Source organism: Cyanistes caeruleus, chromosome 16 (genome assembly GCF_971803275.1).
Source record: "Cyanistes caeruleus chromosome 16, bCyaCae1.hap1.1, whole genome shotgun sequence".
In the NCBI taxonomy this organism is placed as follows: Eukaryota; Metazoa; Chordata; class Aves; order Passeriformes; family Paridae; genus Cyanistes; species Cyanistes caeruleus.
In genome coordinates, this window is record NC_141716.1 from 10418858 (window position 1) to 10433908 (window position 15051).

A 15051-nucleotide genomic window follows, 5' to 3' on the forward strand; every position below is an offset into this window, starting at 1 on the left:
CTGACAGAATGCAGAGGCTGATGCAGACACAAGGTAAATTCCAGGGATTAAATTCCCTCTTAGTATCTATAAAAGCCTTACATGGCTATAAAATAATACTTGTTGCTATATCAAATTAAATATGAGGAATTCTTTATCTGATTGAACAGGCCCGTAGTGTTACATCTTTAAAAGGTTATAAAATTCACAGATTTAAACTGAAAGAGTGTGGAGGGATTCTGGATTAAAACCAGGAGAAATGTTACAGATAAGTATTCTTCTGTAAGTGAAGAATTCACACACCTTTTTGGCATTCCAAGTGTGTGCTGTTCCGAGAAAGTACAGCCTGTTCCTACCCTACCAAAATGAAATCTATGCAAAAAGTGAGGAAGATTTTTAGAAATTGAGAACAAAAGCAAGGAAGATGTGGTGGATCTCAAAGGATTTCCTTCAGGTCAGGAGCCACCTTGGAGTTCAGATTTAACAGGAAATTTTTAGTCTGAAATACAGACCATAACATATTTTTGGATGAAAACAACAAATGTGAACCTTCAACCACAGCTGAAACCAAATGCAAAATCTATCTTTGATGAAGATGAAAGTTAAGAAGTTAAAGGACTGGATCCATGCACTGTGGGATACCTGGAAGCCCCACTGAGCACCAAGGAAGCTGCAGTTAGAAAGAGCCATTTGTTATTTTCTGTCTGCCCTGCAGCAGCTCTACATTGCTCTGGGGCTTTTCTGTGCCTTTAGCTCCAGCTCCACTTACAGGGCCAGTGAATCAACCAAGTACCAACATCTCTGCAGTGATTGTAACTCCCAAACACAGGTGTTAAAGGTAAGAAAAATCCATGTATTTCAATAAATATGGAAATCAACCTGTACAGTCTTTAAAATGACACCACCACAAGAATCCTCCCTTCCTGAGCTGACAATCTGAAAGCTGCAAAAAAGCCCCAAAAACCAAAATATCTTAGGAAGATCAGGTTAGACAAAGCCTCTTGTTCTTGAAATGGTTACAAGTGATATACTTAGTGAACAAAAGACTCCAAAACCAGGTTTGTTTTTGTGGTGGGTTTCTTCCTGGGTTTGCATTGAATTAAACTCAGAAAAGTCTACACCACCACCATGAAATGGCTTCAATATTTACCATACTAACAGAATTTCCAAAAATTACAGTAGCAAATGCAGGATTCTCCATCCACCCCTTCTTTTATTCTTTACAAACTTTCACTCACAAACAAAACAGATTGGCTAATCTTTCACACCTGCTTGGGAATAGAGAGAAGAAAAGGGTTGCAACATCCAGTGGCCAAGCATAAGTGAAGCACAGGAGTGATAAGAATATTTTCAAGCCATTAAAAATCCACTGCTACAAAAACCCATCCCTTGATGAACAGGAATTTCAAGTTTCCCGTCTGTCTGCATGGAATATGAGAACCAAAGTGACTGAAGAAAGTCAGGAAGCAGCTACCCACCACTGAATAAAACTATTCCTGTCACTGACTTGCAGCCACTGATGGACAGTCTTCAGCAGAGATGCACATGGACATTGAGCCTCATCAGAGCACAGGGAAGGATCAAAGTGCACATTCTTCAATAAATCAGTTGCAAAATCTTTTGTAATACATCAGAGAGGTAACAAAACATTTAGAGATAGAGCTGGAAAGGTCTGTTTTGTCAGCCTCCTTAATTAGAGGATAACATTTAAACAATCTTAGACAATCACAGAGGCACAGAGTGACCACGTACACCTGTAGAAAACCTACTCAGAACTCCATCCAGTAAACACTGCAAGCACACGAGAAAACAAAAAAAATCAAGGCAGGAATAAGTAAGAGAAGAAAAGGAAAAAGCCAAGTATCTCACTCACTCTTGCCATCTCAGTCTAAGAAAGCTCTGTCAGCAATTACTACTAATCCAAATTATTTTTACACAAATATCACTGAAGTATGAAACATAAGATAAATTTAACGACAGAGATTCTCCAAGCCAATCAGACAATTTGGGAGTCCTCTTGCAATAGGTGGAGCTAATCTAAGACTACATGGTAACTTTGGAAACCTCAGCCAAAAAGCACAATTTATTTTACCTTAAACCATCATGAATATACTTAAAGAGCAATCAAATCTAACCTTCCAAACTTTAGAAAGACAAATATCTTATGAACACATATTATATCCAGGACATATTATATTATGAATATATTATATCCAGAAGCAAGGGGGGCAGAAATTAACGCAATTATAAAACAGAATAATTCAACAAATCAGCACCAGACCAGAAGTGCCCCTGGTCTGACTGAGCAAAGCCTTCTAAAGCAAAGCTTCCACCAGGACAAACACCCAAGGAACCAAATTCCTCACTACACTGTGAGCTCTCACTCCCTAGAACAAAACCATTTACACAGCATCATTTAATGTTAAAGACAAGGCTAAAAATAATTCTATTTCCTTTCCGGGTGTGAATACAAATTTTGAAGCAACCCATCAACTCCAAGACAGAAGAAAAACTCTCTTAACTTTGCATTTACAAACTCTGCATGATTTGAAATTGAAGAAATGACCAGGGATTCTTTTGCCTGTAGCACTGTTAGTTTCCCCATACAGGCATAAATGATGCTCATCAATAGAAATATGATATTTCCGAGTATAAAAAAGCAACATAAACTGCACTTACTAGGTCTCCTCTGGTTCCCATTTAATTTCTTTTGTCTAATGTAAACTCACTGGGCTATGACTAACAGCTAACATATAATTTCTAATTGTATGGCATTATGTTATGTTAGTACAAAAACATTATCAGAGCCAAGAGAGACAGAAGCAGATCGTTCAGTCTTACTGGGAGTAGACAGGAATGGAAAAATACCATCAGTATCAACTGCATTTGTCAAAGAAGGAGATTAAAAGCCAGCTTTAATGGGAAAAAAATTTCTTCCTACATTTTGCTTTCCTTCTTTTTAGATCATAGAACTGTTACATAAGCAAACCAAAATATGTTCACCTTTTCCAGGGCTTATGAAAAAGCAATTGGATGATACAGGACATTACTATTTTATTCTTTGGAAGATGTTCTGTATATTTCTGCAGGAATGGCCTGAAGCTTTAGAGAGATATAAAGCCTGAAGCCACATGATTAGCCATAGAACCCATTCTTGTTGCAGAATTATGTTCAGATTTACATCTGAAAGAATTATGAGCCAGAGTCTCTGCAAAAAAAGGAAGGGGAAAAAAAATCTGATTTACACCCTGTAGAGATTTCCCTCCCTGGGGAATAAACCAAAGGAACATAAATCAAGAGTAAGGCCATGTAGAAGTACTCTCCTGAGCCTGCAGATAGTCTGCAACAATAGCTGCAAGAGCTGCCATTAGCCCACATCCTCCCACTGCACTCACCAGGAGTTCAGCACGGACAAATCAAATGGTAAATGTGACAGACAGCACCGGCTCTGTTTGTTTAGGGCTGGCTGTGTGTGATGCTCCTCTGCAAAGCTGGGCACCTTGTCCCACAAAACCCTGCCCAGAAAGCAGCGTGGGAGAGCAGCCCAAGCCATGGGACACTGAGTGTGCCCAGTCCCCGCAGTGCAGGGAGGGAGGGATGGACGGACACACAGACAAGCAGGAGCAGAGACAGGGACCAACCTGAGAGCAGCAGGGAGGGATCCACAGCAGGCTCCTTGAAGGGGGGTGGGTGGATGGAATTAGTTGAAATAGACATTTAAAAAGGACTGCCTTGACTTTGTTGTCACGCAGAAAGCAAATGAATTACTGAAATCAGAGCAAATCTGAAGATCTATCTGCATGAGGGAGCAAAGTAAAGAGAATTTGTTTATATTGTCCTTAATTTATTCTGTCTTAACCCAAGTCAAATCTGGATCTTGATCTGAATTTATGCTGTTTTAAAGCATCTATATACTTCCTTAGCTTGTGGTCCAATAAAACACATCTTTTGCTACTTAAAATGTTTTTTCTGAAGAGCTCACTTTAAGGAAGAGGAACAGGCAGGCCCACCTGAGAGCTCTGGGGTCCTGTTCAAGTAACACACATTGCCAATGGCTGCTGCATCAGTCAGGACTTCAGATAAAGTTTCATGATGACGCTGTTTGATCAAGCAAAATCCCACACAGTCTATTCAGTCTGTAACCATTTAAGCACCTGGTAGAATTCCAGGAGCTAGGAAGAAACTGCAAGGAGTGCAGGCAGAGAGTTGTGGTGCTGTCTTAGGGATGTTGGGTTCACTTCCATCTCTCCAGAGAGCCCACTGCATGATCACGGCCTGCAACACAGCCCCAGAAGGTCACCCCACCTTGTGTTTCCCTTCTCACACAGCCTGTCAGGCCCATTCCTTACAGCTGCAAACTCCTCAGGACAACATTTATGTCTTGTTGAGTGTTTGTTCACAGCTTAATATAAGAAAGCTCTAATTTCATCTGGGGAAACCTCACAACAGCAGGGTGCAAACATCAGGCCTGTGCTCTCCCTCAGCACAGGCCAGACACCATCCTTAAACCTCTACAAATCTGCTCTATTATTCTACTCCACTTTTTTTTTTTTCCCAGCCAGAAATCTCACATTAACCAAAAAAGAAATCCTAAAACTCCATTTTCCTGACCTTTAATGTCATTTTCACCCAGCATGCACCTGGAACCCCCAATCAAAACCTTCCAGGGCACCGTAACCTTGATACTATTGACCAGCATTGCTCTGATTTAAATTTCAAACAGCCTGCAATTTTGATTCTTTTTTCCCCCAGCTCTGAAAGCAAACATTATGGATTTTATAGGGAGGAAGGCCCTGGCCACACACTTGATTCGCACAAACTTCGCATACATGAAAAGCCAGTCAATACAAATAGAATTCATTTTAATTAACCTTAATATGCTGATGAAAATGGTGGGGAGTTTTCATGAGCAAATAAGTAGAGCCACATACACAAAAATGTCTGCTTTGTTAATTACACATGTACACATCCAATAGTACAGTCATGGTTAATTATAGTCCTTGTTTCCAAACTTACATTGTTACAATCAAGCTGAGGAGCTGCTTCAGTCAACAAGCACGTGGCCTTTTTTGGGTTAGGTGGAGTAGAACCTGATGCTGAGATTTTTATCTTGTCAAAGATCTTCAATTTTCAATCTAATCATCGAGCCACGGGTGCCTGTTTGGGATAGGAAGATACTTATTGTCCTTCCCCAGCCTGGGAAATCCACTGGAAAAATTCCCCTGGATCAGAAGCACTCTAAAATACAGCATCTCTTTGATGAGTCCAAGAAGTTAAATTCAGTAACACAAAATCAGAAGCAACTACTCAAAAAATTGTTTATGCTGATGAAAAACAAGAGAAAAGAGGAAATCAAGAAACCAGTCTATGAAATTACTGTATGCAAAGAGAAGGCAAATACCAGCAAGTGACTTAAGATCCCTCTTATTCAATTTAAACCTATGCAGACAAATTTAGTGAGGTCTGAGTACAGAATCTCTTAATGGACGTGCTCCAAGAGAGAAGAGGTAACTTCTGAAGAAGGCATAGTACCATGGTGATTTCACTGTCCATTGCTGAAAAAATGCCAAAGCAGACACATAAGCACAGACAGGTCGAAGGTTCCCCAGCTTTTACAAAAAACAAAGCCAAATAATTTTAAACATCTGTATTTCAAATGTGTCTCTGCCTCCACGAGGAACAGCTCTCCCTCTAGGTTTTACCCTGGCCCAGCCAAAAGAATTCAAAATGAACCTTGTGTGGAAAGGGTGAAGGAGTGAAGCACTTGAAAGAATGAAACCCTTTGCAATTGTTTTTGGGAATATATATGGGCCTCGTTCTGGAAACTTGCTGTGAAATATCTGTGTATCAGCCAAATTTCTGGCTAGGGCTGAGACTTTTGGTTGTTTCCCAAAAGCAGAATACAGGGAAGGGGGAAAAAACTGTTCTCTTAGGTTACCTCAACACTCTTATCTGCACAGTGAACACGTGCTGCACAAAGAAGGCAGATCCAAGACACAAACCTGGGTATTTAATGTTTGTTCAGTTAGAAGAAAAATATTGCCAAATCAATGGATTCAAGAAAAATAGAGTTATGCCCTTAAAATCATGAGATTTGAGACTTACTCTCTTTGCTTTCTATTTTTTAATCTTCCAGGGTGCTTTTGAGTTACACATCTACATTTGAGAGCCTGCAGGTCTAGAATTTATTTAAGATGCAGCTAAGAATCTCATTAATAACATGAACCCAGGAATTGGGCTTTGAAGAAAATATACAGGTAATGCAAAATTTAAAGTCATGACAAGTGGCACCAGTGCATACAATATCAATATCTTGCTAACAGACCCATAATTGGTTAGTGAGCTGAAACCCACAAGAATAATGGAAAAAAAAAAGAATCAGAAATGTGGCTGCTAAGAATTATACCAAATTATTCAGAGTCACAGACAGTTTACTTATATAATGATGGACTGGACTAATTCTAATGTCACAAGGAGTACTTTAAAGTAGGTAAATGTTTCATGATATACCTTGATTTGCATCTACAGAGCCAAGCAAAAAGGAGACTAAACAGACACTTCTGTAGTTAAGCCAAATAAGATGTGTTCTTAAGATTGTACACCAAACCACTACTTAATTGTTTAGTGGGATAATTATAAATAATGCTATTGATAGTTATCATTTCATCATGTCCAAAATTGAGGTGGGGTTAGAGTTAGGCTGTTAAGATTCTGACAGCTGAGGATAGACAAGCATGTTATAAAATGCATTTGGCAAGGCTTCAAAACAAACCAGTACTGGGCAGGAACGGACTGAAACTCCCTTCTTGCAATATCTTCTTCATGTTTGGAACATATCTGACCTATTTCAAGTCTATTTTCATTAGATGCATCACCTGACCTGTATAAACACTGCTGCCATCTGCCCTCCTTCCAGAAATTATTGACTAAACTTGGAAAGTATAGGAAATAGCACTGCCAAAATCCAGACTTCAGACTAAAAGATGCAAATCATTGTTCCTTCAGTAATCTGCCTGATGCTGAAAATAAGTACTGCAAACAGCCTGACTTTTCTGCAGAAACTTCAATGCAGAAGTTCATGAGCACAAATATGGAAAGTAAATTCCTGTCCTTGCAGCTACATTTCCCTCTATTTATACCTTAATAAATGCATTATGGAAATAAACATTTACCTGACACTTGTCTTTAATAGAGGTTCTCTCCTTTTAAATTGATTGAGAGCTTTAGAGTAAGAGAAAAAAAGCACAGGGGGATGTAGAGCAGTGAAAGTTTGGAGTTTAATGAACAAAGCCATTTATTCCCTCTCAAAGGCAGAGTGAGGCAGAGAGGGAGATGAAAGCTCTTGTTTCATTTTATGTGCAAAACAGAACAGACATCTCCCATAGACATGCTAATGAAACATTGATTTGCTGGGGTGACATCTCTTACCACAGGGCTCTCCACCTTGGACTTCCAGGAGAAACAATTCACAATTAATTAACTCCTTTCACAGATTATCTAAAATCTAACTTGGGCTCAAACTCCACTTCATGATAATATTGGTTCTGTTAGTAATATGCTGATCAACAAGCACAAATATATATATAAAGATGTATTGCAAACTTTTATATACATACAAACCTATAATGCATTATATATAACATACAAAAATAGATTGTATATAATATATCAAATGTACATTAATTTGTAGCCATATAATTCCCCTTCTCATACACAATTTTCTCCCATCAGCTCAGCAATCCCATGGGAGACCCCAACACTTCAGGCCAATCCCTGACCAACTCACCCAATCCCCTTCCCACAAGTTAATATCAAACCCTGGTACATGTTAATAAGCATTGATCTCCACTTTCCAAACCACCAAAAGAGACTGGCACTCATCTCTTAATGATAATAATAATAACAACAACAATAAACCTATTTAGGGGTGATCTAAAATAAATATTTAAACAAAAGTATTCTGAATTTTATTTTCTTTCAGAAAATAGAAGAGCGAAAAGTAATTAAAAAAATCTCTTTGGGTTCAAAACCAATTACACACACCCACAGATTGGTTTGCTGTATATGGACTATATGACAGAGACATGAAACACCAGATATTCCATATCAAGGGTGTTTTAATCTCATTTATCCCGTGCCTAACAGATCCTCAATCCAGGATTGCAGCTTGGTTGATCACTACATGAAATTCTGTCACAAACTTGGCCTTCCCCACATTTGTGGGAACCCTTCTGTAAAGGGCTCAAAATAAAGCAGCAGAACAGCTTCATAACTGGTTTATTTGTCAGTATTGGAAGTGGCAAAAAAGTAGCTCAGAAGGGCATCAAATGTTATAATTTCAATTGGAACTCAAATAAATGCTGGTTAAAGATCATTTTCCCTTAAAATTTGTAAGGAAATTAAGGGAAAATTCTGTGGATATTGTCTTTCCAAGCTTTTCTTGTTCTGGTTGAAAAACAATTATTTGGGAAATAAGAAAATGAGTGGATTCTTTTTTATAATCCATGTATTTAATTTTTATCAATAACAACTCCAAAAAGTTCTGGAAGTGGATATTTATTTCTTGTTTGAAAGAAACTCTTTTCCTTAAAACCAAATAGTTAATGCTCTATGTTTAAAGTCCTGTGACAGGGCCTTAAAAGCTGAGGTAGATTTAAATTTTTCTTTAAGGGATTTTAACCAGGCTTCAGGTGACTTCATCCTTTTTCTTCTGGGATGCTCAAAGGAATTATGAATATGATATAAAAAATAATTCTTTGGTATATTTTGATTTAAAATTAAAAGTAAAATTGCTTTTGAGTAGCATATCTAGAGAATCAAAGGTCTACGGAACAGCAACACCATAAATAATATTCAAGCTACTACTCTTTAAAGATTTTAACTGGAGAATTTGAAATAAATCTTTAACTGTTCACACACATTCCCTCTCTCCTTCCTCCATGAATACCATTAACGTGAATTTCAAGCAAGGCTCACCTTCACAACAGCTATTATTGACATGGGGTAGATGATCAATACAGAACAGACTTGAAGCTCATTTTCAGAAATTGATAAAAGTTCAAACCCCAGAGGGGTGAGATGATTTACAGCAGAGGTTAAAGCTATGCATTCGACTTTTCTCAAAAGCTGGGGTTTTCTAGATGCTTCCAAATATTTATTTTTTCCTAAATGCCTTTAAGTTTGAAAACAAATTTATTTTCCGTCTTGGAATTCACAGTTAGACTAGAATTTAATTTTGCTGAGAGTATCTATCAAGCAGGTAACAGCACACAAGACAACTTTGTTTGTCTGATAGGTACAATAATCATGGAGCTGGATCCTACTGCGACCTACTCAGTATGTCCCAAACCCATCCTCATGAACAAGTTGTCTATTCTACTCATTCCTGGCTGGAATTTATTTCACACCCTCCTGCACTGGCACCAGTGTTCACCCTGGCCCCCTCCCCACATGGATACTGGGAAGTGCTGAGATGGAGCTGAGGTCTAGCTGCCTTTCCATCTCAGGGGGTTCACGAGCCAGTGATGAGACAATGAGATTTGATACATCCATGAAGTACATAAAACCAACATGGAAAACAGGAGCCATCAACTTCCTGTAGAGCTGGGGATACGCAGGACTTGGTCCCAAGGAAAAGAGATGGAAAAGGTACCTTCTCCAACAAAGCAGAGCAGGCACAGTAACACATCTCCCCATGAGCTTCCCTTTCCAATTCACCCAACTTCTCACCCACCCTCATCTCCTCCCCTCAAGGCAGCATTCTTGATTAGGAGGCAACAGGAGCAGGAGGCTAAACCCAGCTCTCCTTCCCAGGTCATCACTAAAGTAATAAAGTGAAACAATAAAAGAAAGGCCAGTAGAGAACTCCTGTGAGTCCTGGCCCAGTCCAAACCCTGATGTTGATGTTGTTATTTAAAAGCAGCACAGAGTAGGTAGGGCAACCCCACGTCCATCACAGCAGTCAGGGGCCATTTCATACTATATGCTTTTAATCATTTCATTGACACCCTTGGACTTGATAACTGCCTGAATTTTCCTGTCAACACTTTAGTTCTTGGTTTTCTTCATGAAATCACAGTTTTGAATTGCGATTTTTCTCCACCCACACCCCAACTATTTTTTTTGGTTTCTAATTCCCTGAATACGCCACGCTGTTTTAAATTACACGCTCATTTCAGAATACTTGGACTATTTATCTAGGAGGCAAATTTCAGAGTCATCTGAAATTAATTTGCTGACCCCAAAGACCCTGGGTACCAGCTTCCAACTCAGCCATGGAATTTCCTGATGGTGCTGCGTGGTTTGGGTTTCTCCACACCTCCAGCAGCTGTGGGGCTGCAATGTGCCCTCCTCCCTCCTGCTTCTGTTCCTGTCCCACTCACCTTTCCAGCAGCAAAATAAAATCTACTTTCATTCATTTGCAGATGTTAGTATAAGGTAAGCTATATAGTTTTTAAGGTTGAATCCAATCTTGGGATGTGGAAGAGTTTCAAACAGCTGAGGGATATGCAGCAATCAGCATAAAATTCAGCCTGGAAGGTTGTTACTAATTGCTTTGCCAAGTTCATTAATGAGCATCAGCTTCCCTGTATGTCCAGCAACACAAGTTTTAGAAGTATCAGTTACCCCAGGTGATTTCACCTGGACTTTGGGACCCCCACCATCTCTAATGTTAGGGCTGTGGGCAAAAGTAAAATCATTTCCCACATTCCAAACATAAAATGAAAACCTTCTGCCATGAGAAATCTTGAATTTTATTTTGCATGACTGTAAAGAGTCCAATCTGATGGCAGAAATTTGAAATTCCCTGCTGTTTTGTTAAGTATATCAAAACAAGTTTCAAGTGTAAGAGAAGTTACAGCTTTTCAATGGTCAAAATCTTTTCAGGCAAAAGTATTTTTCTTTAAAATTATTTGTTCCTGTTAAGTCATCTGTGACATCAAGTTTAACATGTTTTTAATTTGAAGATGGACACTTTTCAAAAAATGCCATAATTAATTTTTTTTGGAAAAAAAACCTTTAATGACAGCTACTCTCAAAAGCTTGTAAGACTTTTAGAAATATTTCCTCCTATAACTTGTTGGAGAACTCAATGTTATTTTGGAAATAAGAATAGGGAATACAATGATTTTGCAGTATCAGACCAACACATAAACATTTATTTCCTGGTATTTTACTGTGACAGAAGGACTTTTTACATTTTTAGCCACAAACTGAGGTTTTCCAACAACTTTTTAATTATTGTTCTTTTCTGTATTTGCTATGAGAAAATTAATCTGCTACTTAAGTCACTTCAGTATGAAAAAAATAAAATAACAAAAAAGTTACATAACAGCCCTTAAGAAAGTGGCTTTTGTACATCTAAGACTGAAGGTTCTCTTGCAGCCAAGCTCCCAAGAGTCACCTAATCATAGCTGACAGTTGAAATCAATCATGTCATGCCACAGGATATTTATCAGAAACCTGATGTTACCTGTTTGATCCATACCTGCCAATGGACAATGTAATACTGCTATAACCACCCTTAAAGGCAGTCCCTGGAGCCTGGAATCCCCAAAGCCCCTTTCAGTGACAGGAATTCAGGGAAATCAACTAATTTGGGGGATTTTTCCTCAGCTGGCACCTTGCTTCACCACCCCAGGGGGACTCAGCGTGGGGCAGATGGAAGCTGCTGAGCAGCTCCTGGGGGCAGATGTGGTCCAGCTGCAGCCAGACCACACCACAGCCTTCTCTCCCTTCTCCCAGAGAAAGGAGTCCCCTACAAATAGGTCAGTGGAAGTGGTTACACTGTGCTGGGAAGCGCTGATGTCTCGACCATGAGACACACAAAGTGGAGGTTCATCACCAGACCTCCCATGTGGGTCATTCACCTCCCAACACCCTGCCCCACGTGCACCTTGCTGCCCAAAAAAATCCCACTTTTCTGCTGGATCTTAATCCAAAAGCTGGAAATATTGGTATTCAGAGGTTAAGAGCAGCTAAAAGAGCTACCTGGAAACTCCAGTGTCAGACTGCTCTGGGAAAGGAGTGGCAAGATAGCCACTGTGATGAGAGAGCAGTAGCACAGGATAACACCAGGTCCACCTACACAGTGCAAGACAGGCAGCTACACAAAGATCTAAAACCAGTATTTCCCCATGGATAGAGTGATTTAATTGGGTTCCACTACCATAAGAGGTTGGTTGGTTTGTGTGGGGTCATGTGCTGTTTGTTTGTTTGAAGGCAGACAGCAATGGCATTCAGACTGTGTTCCCTTTGATCTCAGCTCTGAAAGGAATTCTCTCTCTGTAGATTTCCCAGCATAAAAGGTAGAATTTGAACCCAAAGAAGGAAAAAGCTGCCAAAGGTTCTAGTAAGGACACTGTGAAAATCTTAGAATGAATTTAAAGTGCAGCTACCTGAGCTCAGAATTAGGTCCATGCAGTCTTCTACAGGGTGAAAACTTTCATACTTTAAGGAAACAGAAATAAAAAAATGAAACATTTTCAGGGGAGGCCAGTTAAAAAGCAAGCACAGAGGCTGAGGGTGGTTGCAAAACCACCCCTCCATAAAGCTGAGCTACTGATGTTCATCATTCCAGAGTCCTTAGAACTCAGCTGAACACAGGAGCTCCATGGAACGCACAGCAGCTCTGCTTTGCCATCAGCACATTGATAAAACCATACTGAAAAAAAACTGGAAGGTGAGATACATTTCAATCTTCCTTAAACTGTTTCTCTTGCATTTATTTAAACAAACTGAAATGTCACCCTGCCAGGTGCACATTCATCTGCTGTGGCAGCCCAGGCATGCACAGCCTGGCTACTTCATGGTGATGTTTTGTGGTAAACTCTGCTTCCCAAGAGAGGAGCCACCATTTCCACTTGACAAAGGTGGGCAGTGAGATGTGCAGATGTAATGGAACCCACAGCAAACTCATGGTGCTTTGATGTAAAAGCTGTAGGACAGGCAGCCTGGCATCAGCTGACAAAACCAGCAGCAGGCACATATGGCTGTGTGTCTAAATCCCACCCTAAAATACACCAAGGAAAGAAGAAAGCTGAAATAACACTTTGGGAGTCATCACAAATACTTTGGACAGCTGGAGCTCCTAAATACATCCCTGCTCCTTTAGAAAGGCTGAAAAGACAATTTAAATGAAAATATACTGTACCTGATAATTGCACATTAAAGGGTGGAGGAGGGAGAAAATCCATGTCTGCCTTGATGTCCTGGTGAATTAAACCTGATTGATAACTCCACGTGTTTTCCATCTTCCCAGTCACAGCTAGGTATTATATATATAGGTTTGGGTTTCAGGGTGTTTTTGAGGGAGGGAAGAACTCCTAAATCATTTTTTTTAACATTTAATTCCTTCCCATTACCATTTTCACAAACAAAGGTTAGAAGCAGTAAAGGGCAAAGAATCTTCAAATGTTTCTAAAGCCTTTAAATGCTAGCAGTAATCATTGCCACAATTAAGTGAAAAAATAATGCCAACTTTCAGGGGTTTTGGTATCAATGATCACATTTTTCTCTGCCATAAGGCTGATCCTGAAGAGACAAGAGCCCCACTGCATTGAATTAATGTTGTGGCCAATTTAATGAAACATTTAATACCTCCAAGGCCTCAGCTTTTCAAGAAAATTAGGTACATTGCAGCACAGGTACAGTAAGGGCATAACTGTGTTCCCCTTGATCAATCAACTGGAGCATATAAAGCTCTAAAAAAAATTATCTTTACATCCATCTCACTTGCATTTATCCTAGCAGGACATATTAGCTCTTACACATCACTGGTTAAAGCACCTCCATTGCTCCTGGATCAGAACTGGCTCCCAGCCAGCTGGGGCAAAGCACAGGTTGAGAAGTTCAAACTTATCTCCTTCCCTTCAATTAGCGATACCCTTCAGCAATTATTACCTCCTAAAGAACAAGGCAAATCTTCCCTGCAGCTTTTTCCTCCAACTATTCCTGCTTGAAAAGAGACTCAGCTGAGTGAATGAAAGGAAACTGAGGGCACTGGTAAAAATCTGTCCTCAAGCAGCCACTCCACGTATAAACACTGCAAAGAACCAGCTGGCATTACAACCAACAAGTGACTCACAACACTCCGTGCTTCAAGGCTGCATTTAAAATTTCAAGAACAATTGGATGTTAAACCCAGATTAATGAAGACGACCATTCATTTCCCCTCTGCAACAAAATCCCCATGCAATTAATTAGAAAAACATTTTTCCAAGACTGACACATCCAACACAAAGACTGCAGAGAAGGTGAATTCTTCCCCAGTAACCCAGAAGCAAATGACAGGCTGTAATTGTGGATATTTGAGTCCTTGACTTGAGCGTGCGTGAGAAAAGCCAGTAAATCAGCACATGCTCCCCCTGTTGCTAAATCAAAGGCTCACCAGAAGGGCAGGGCTGGAGTTTTGCCACACTCCAACAAGAAAAAAACTGCAGCAGCTGCCACAACACCAGCGAGGACAGACACCAGACAACCCTACCAGCAGCACATGGGGCAGAGGGGCAAGCAACTTGCTTTAAAAGTGTGATTATGTTCCAGCTCAGAGGAGATGGAGAGTCCTGTATCTCAGCTCTGTGTTCATCTACTTCTTTCTACAGGAAAAACTAAAAACAAACACCCAAAAGATATTCTGAAAGGACCTCAGTGAATTTAAACGTGTCCACAAGATACATAATTTGTTCTTAGGATTATAAAGGAAATTATTAGTACAAAAACACCATTATAACAATACACCATCATGAAAATGACATCACTTCATGGGCATTTCACTTGCTAAAGCCAAAAAATGAGATTGTTCAAAGATTTCTCCAGTCTTAGCTTTGGAAAATCCACACTTTTCTTCGTCAGCTTGCTCTCCACATGTGAACTTAGGAAAGAAGAGACTTTACACCTCTCATGTTCTCTTTTCTTCCTCTCTCTCTCTGTTTCTTCCAATCCACCTCCCCCAAAGCGGCACTTACCACAGTGACAAATGAAGCAATAATAAGGTTAGTCATTTAACTCCTTGCATCCTACTTAAAAACCACCCTAATTACTGTGTAACGGCTCCGCAGAGGCAGAAGAGTC

At 39.7% G+C, this 15051-nt stretch overlaps 1 long non-coding RNA gene across 1 annotated transcript in view; it reads right to left on the reverse strand.

Annotated features, from left to right (window-relative positions):
• The window catches only part of LOC111938296 (uncharacterized), a 172566-nt gene extending 168794 nt beyond the window's left edge, over positions 1-3772 (reverse strand). Inside the window, exon 1 of the long non-coding RNA XR_015277052.1 lies at positions 3621-3772. This is a non-coding gene — a long non-coding RNA (uncharacterized LOC111938296). The remainder of the gene's footprint in view (positions 1-3620) is intronic.
• Positions 3773-15051: the final 11279 nt, after the last annotated feature.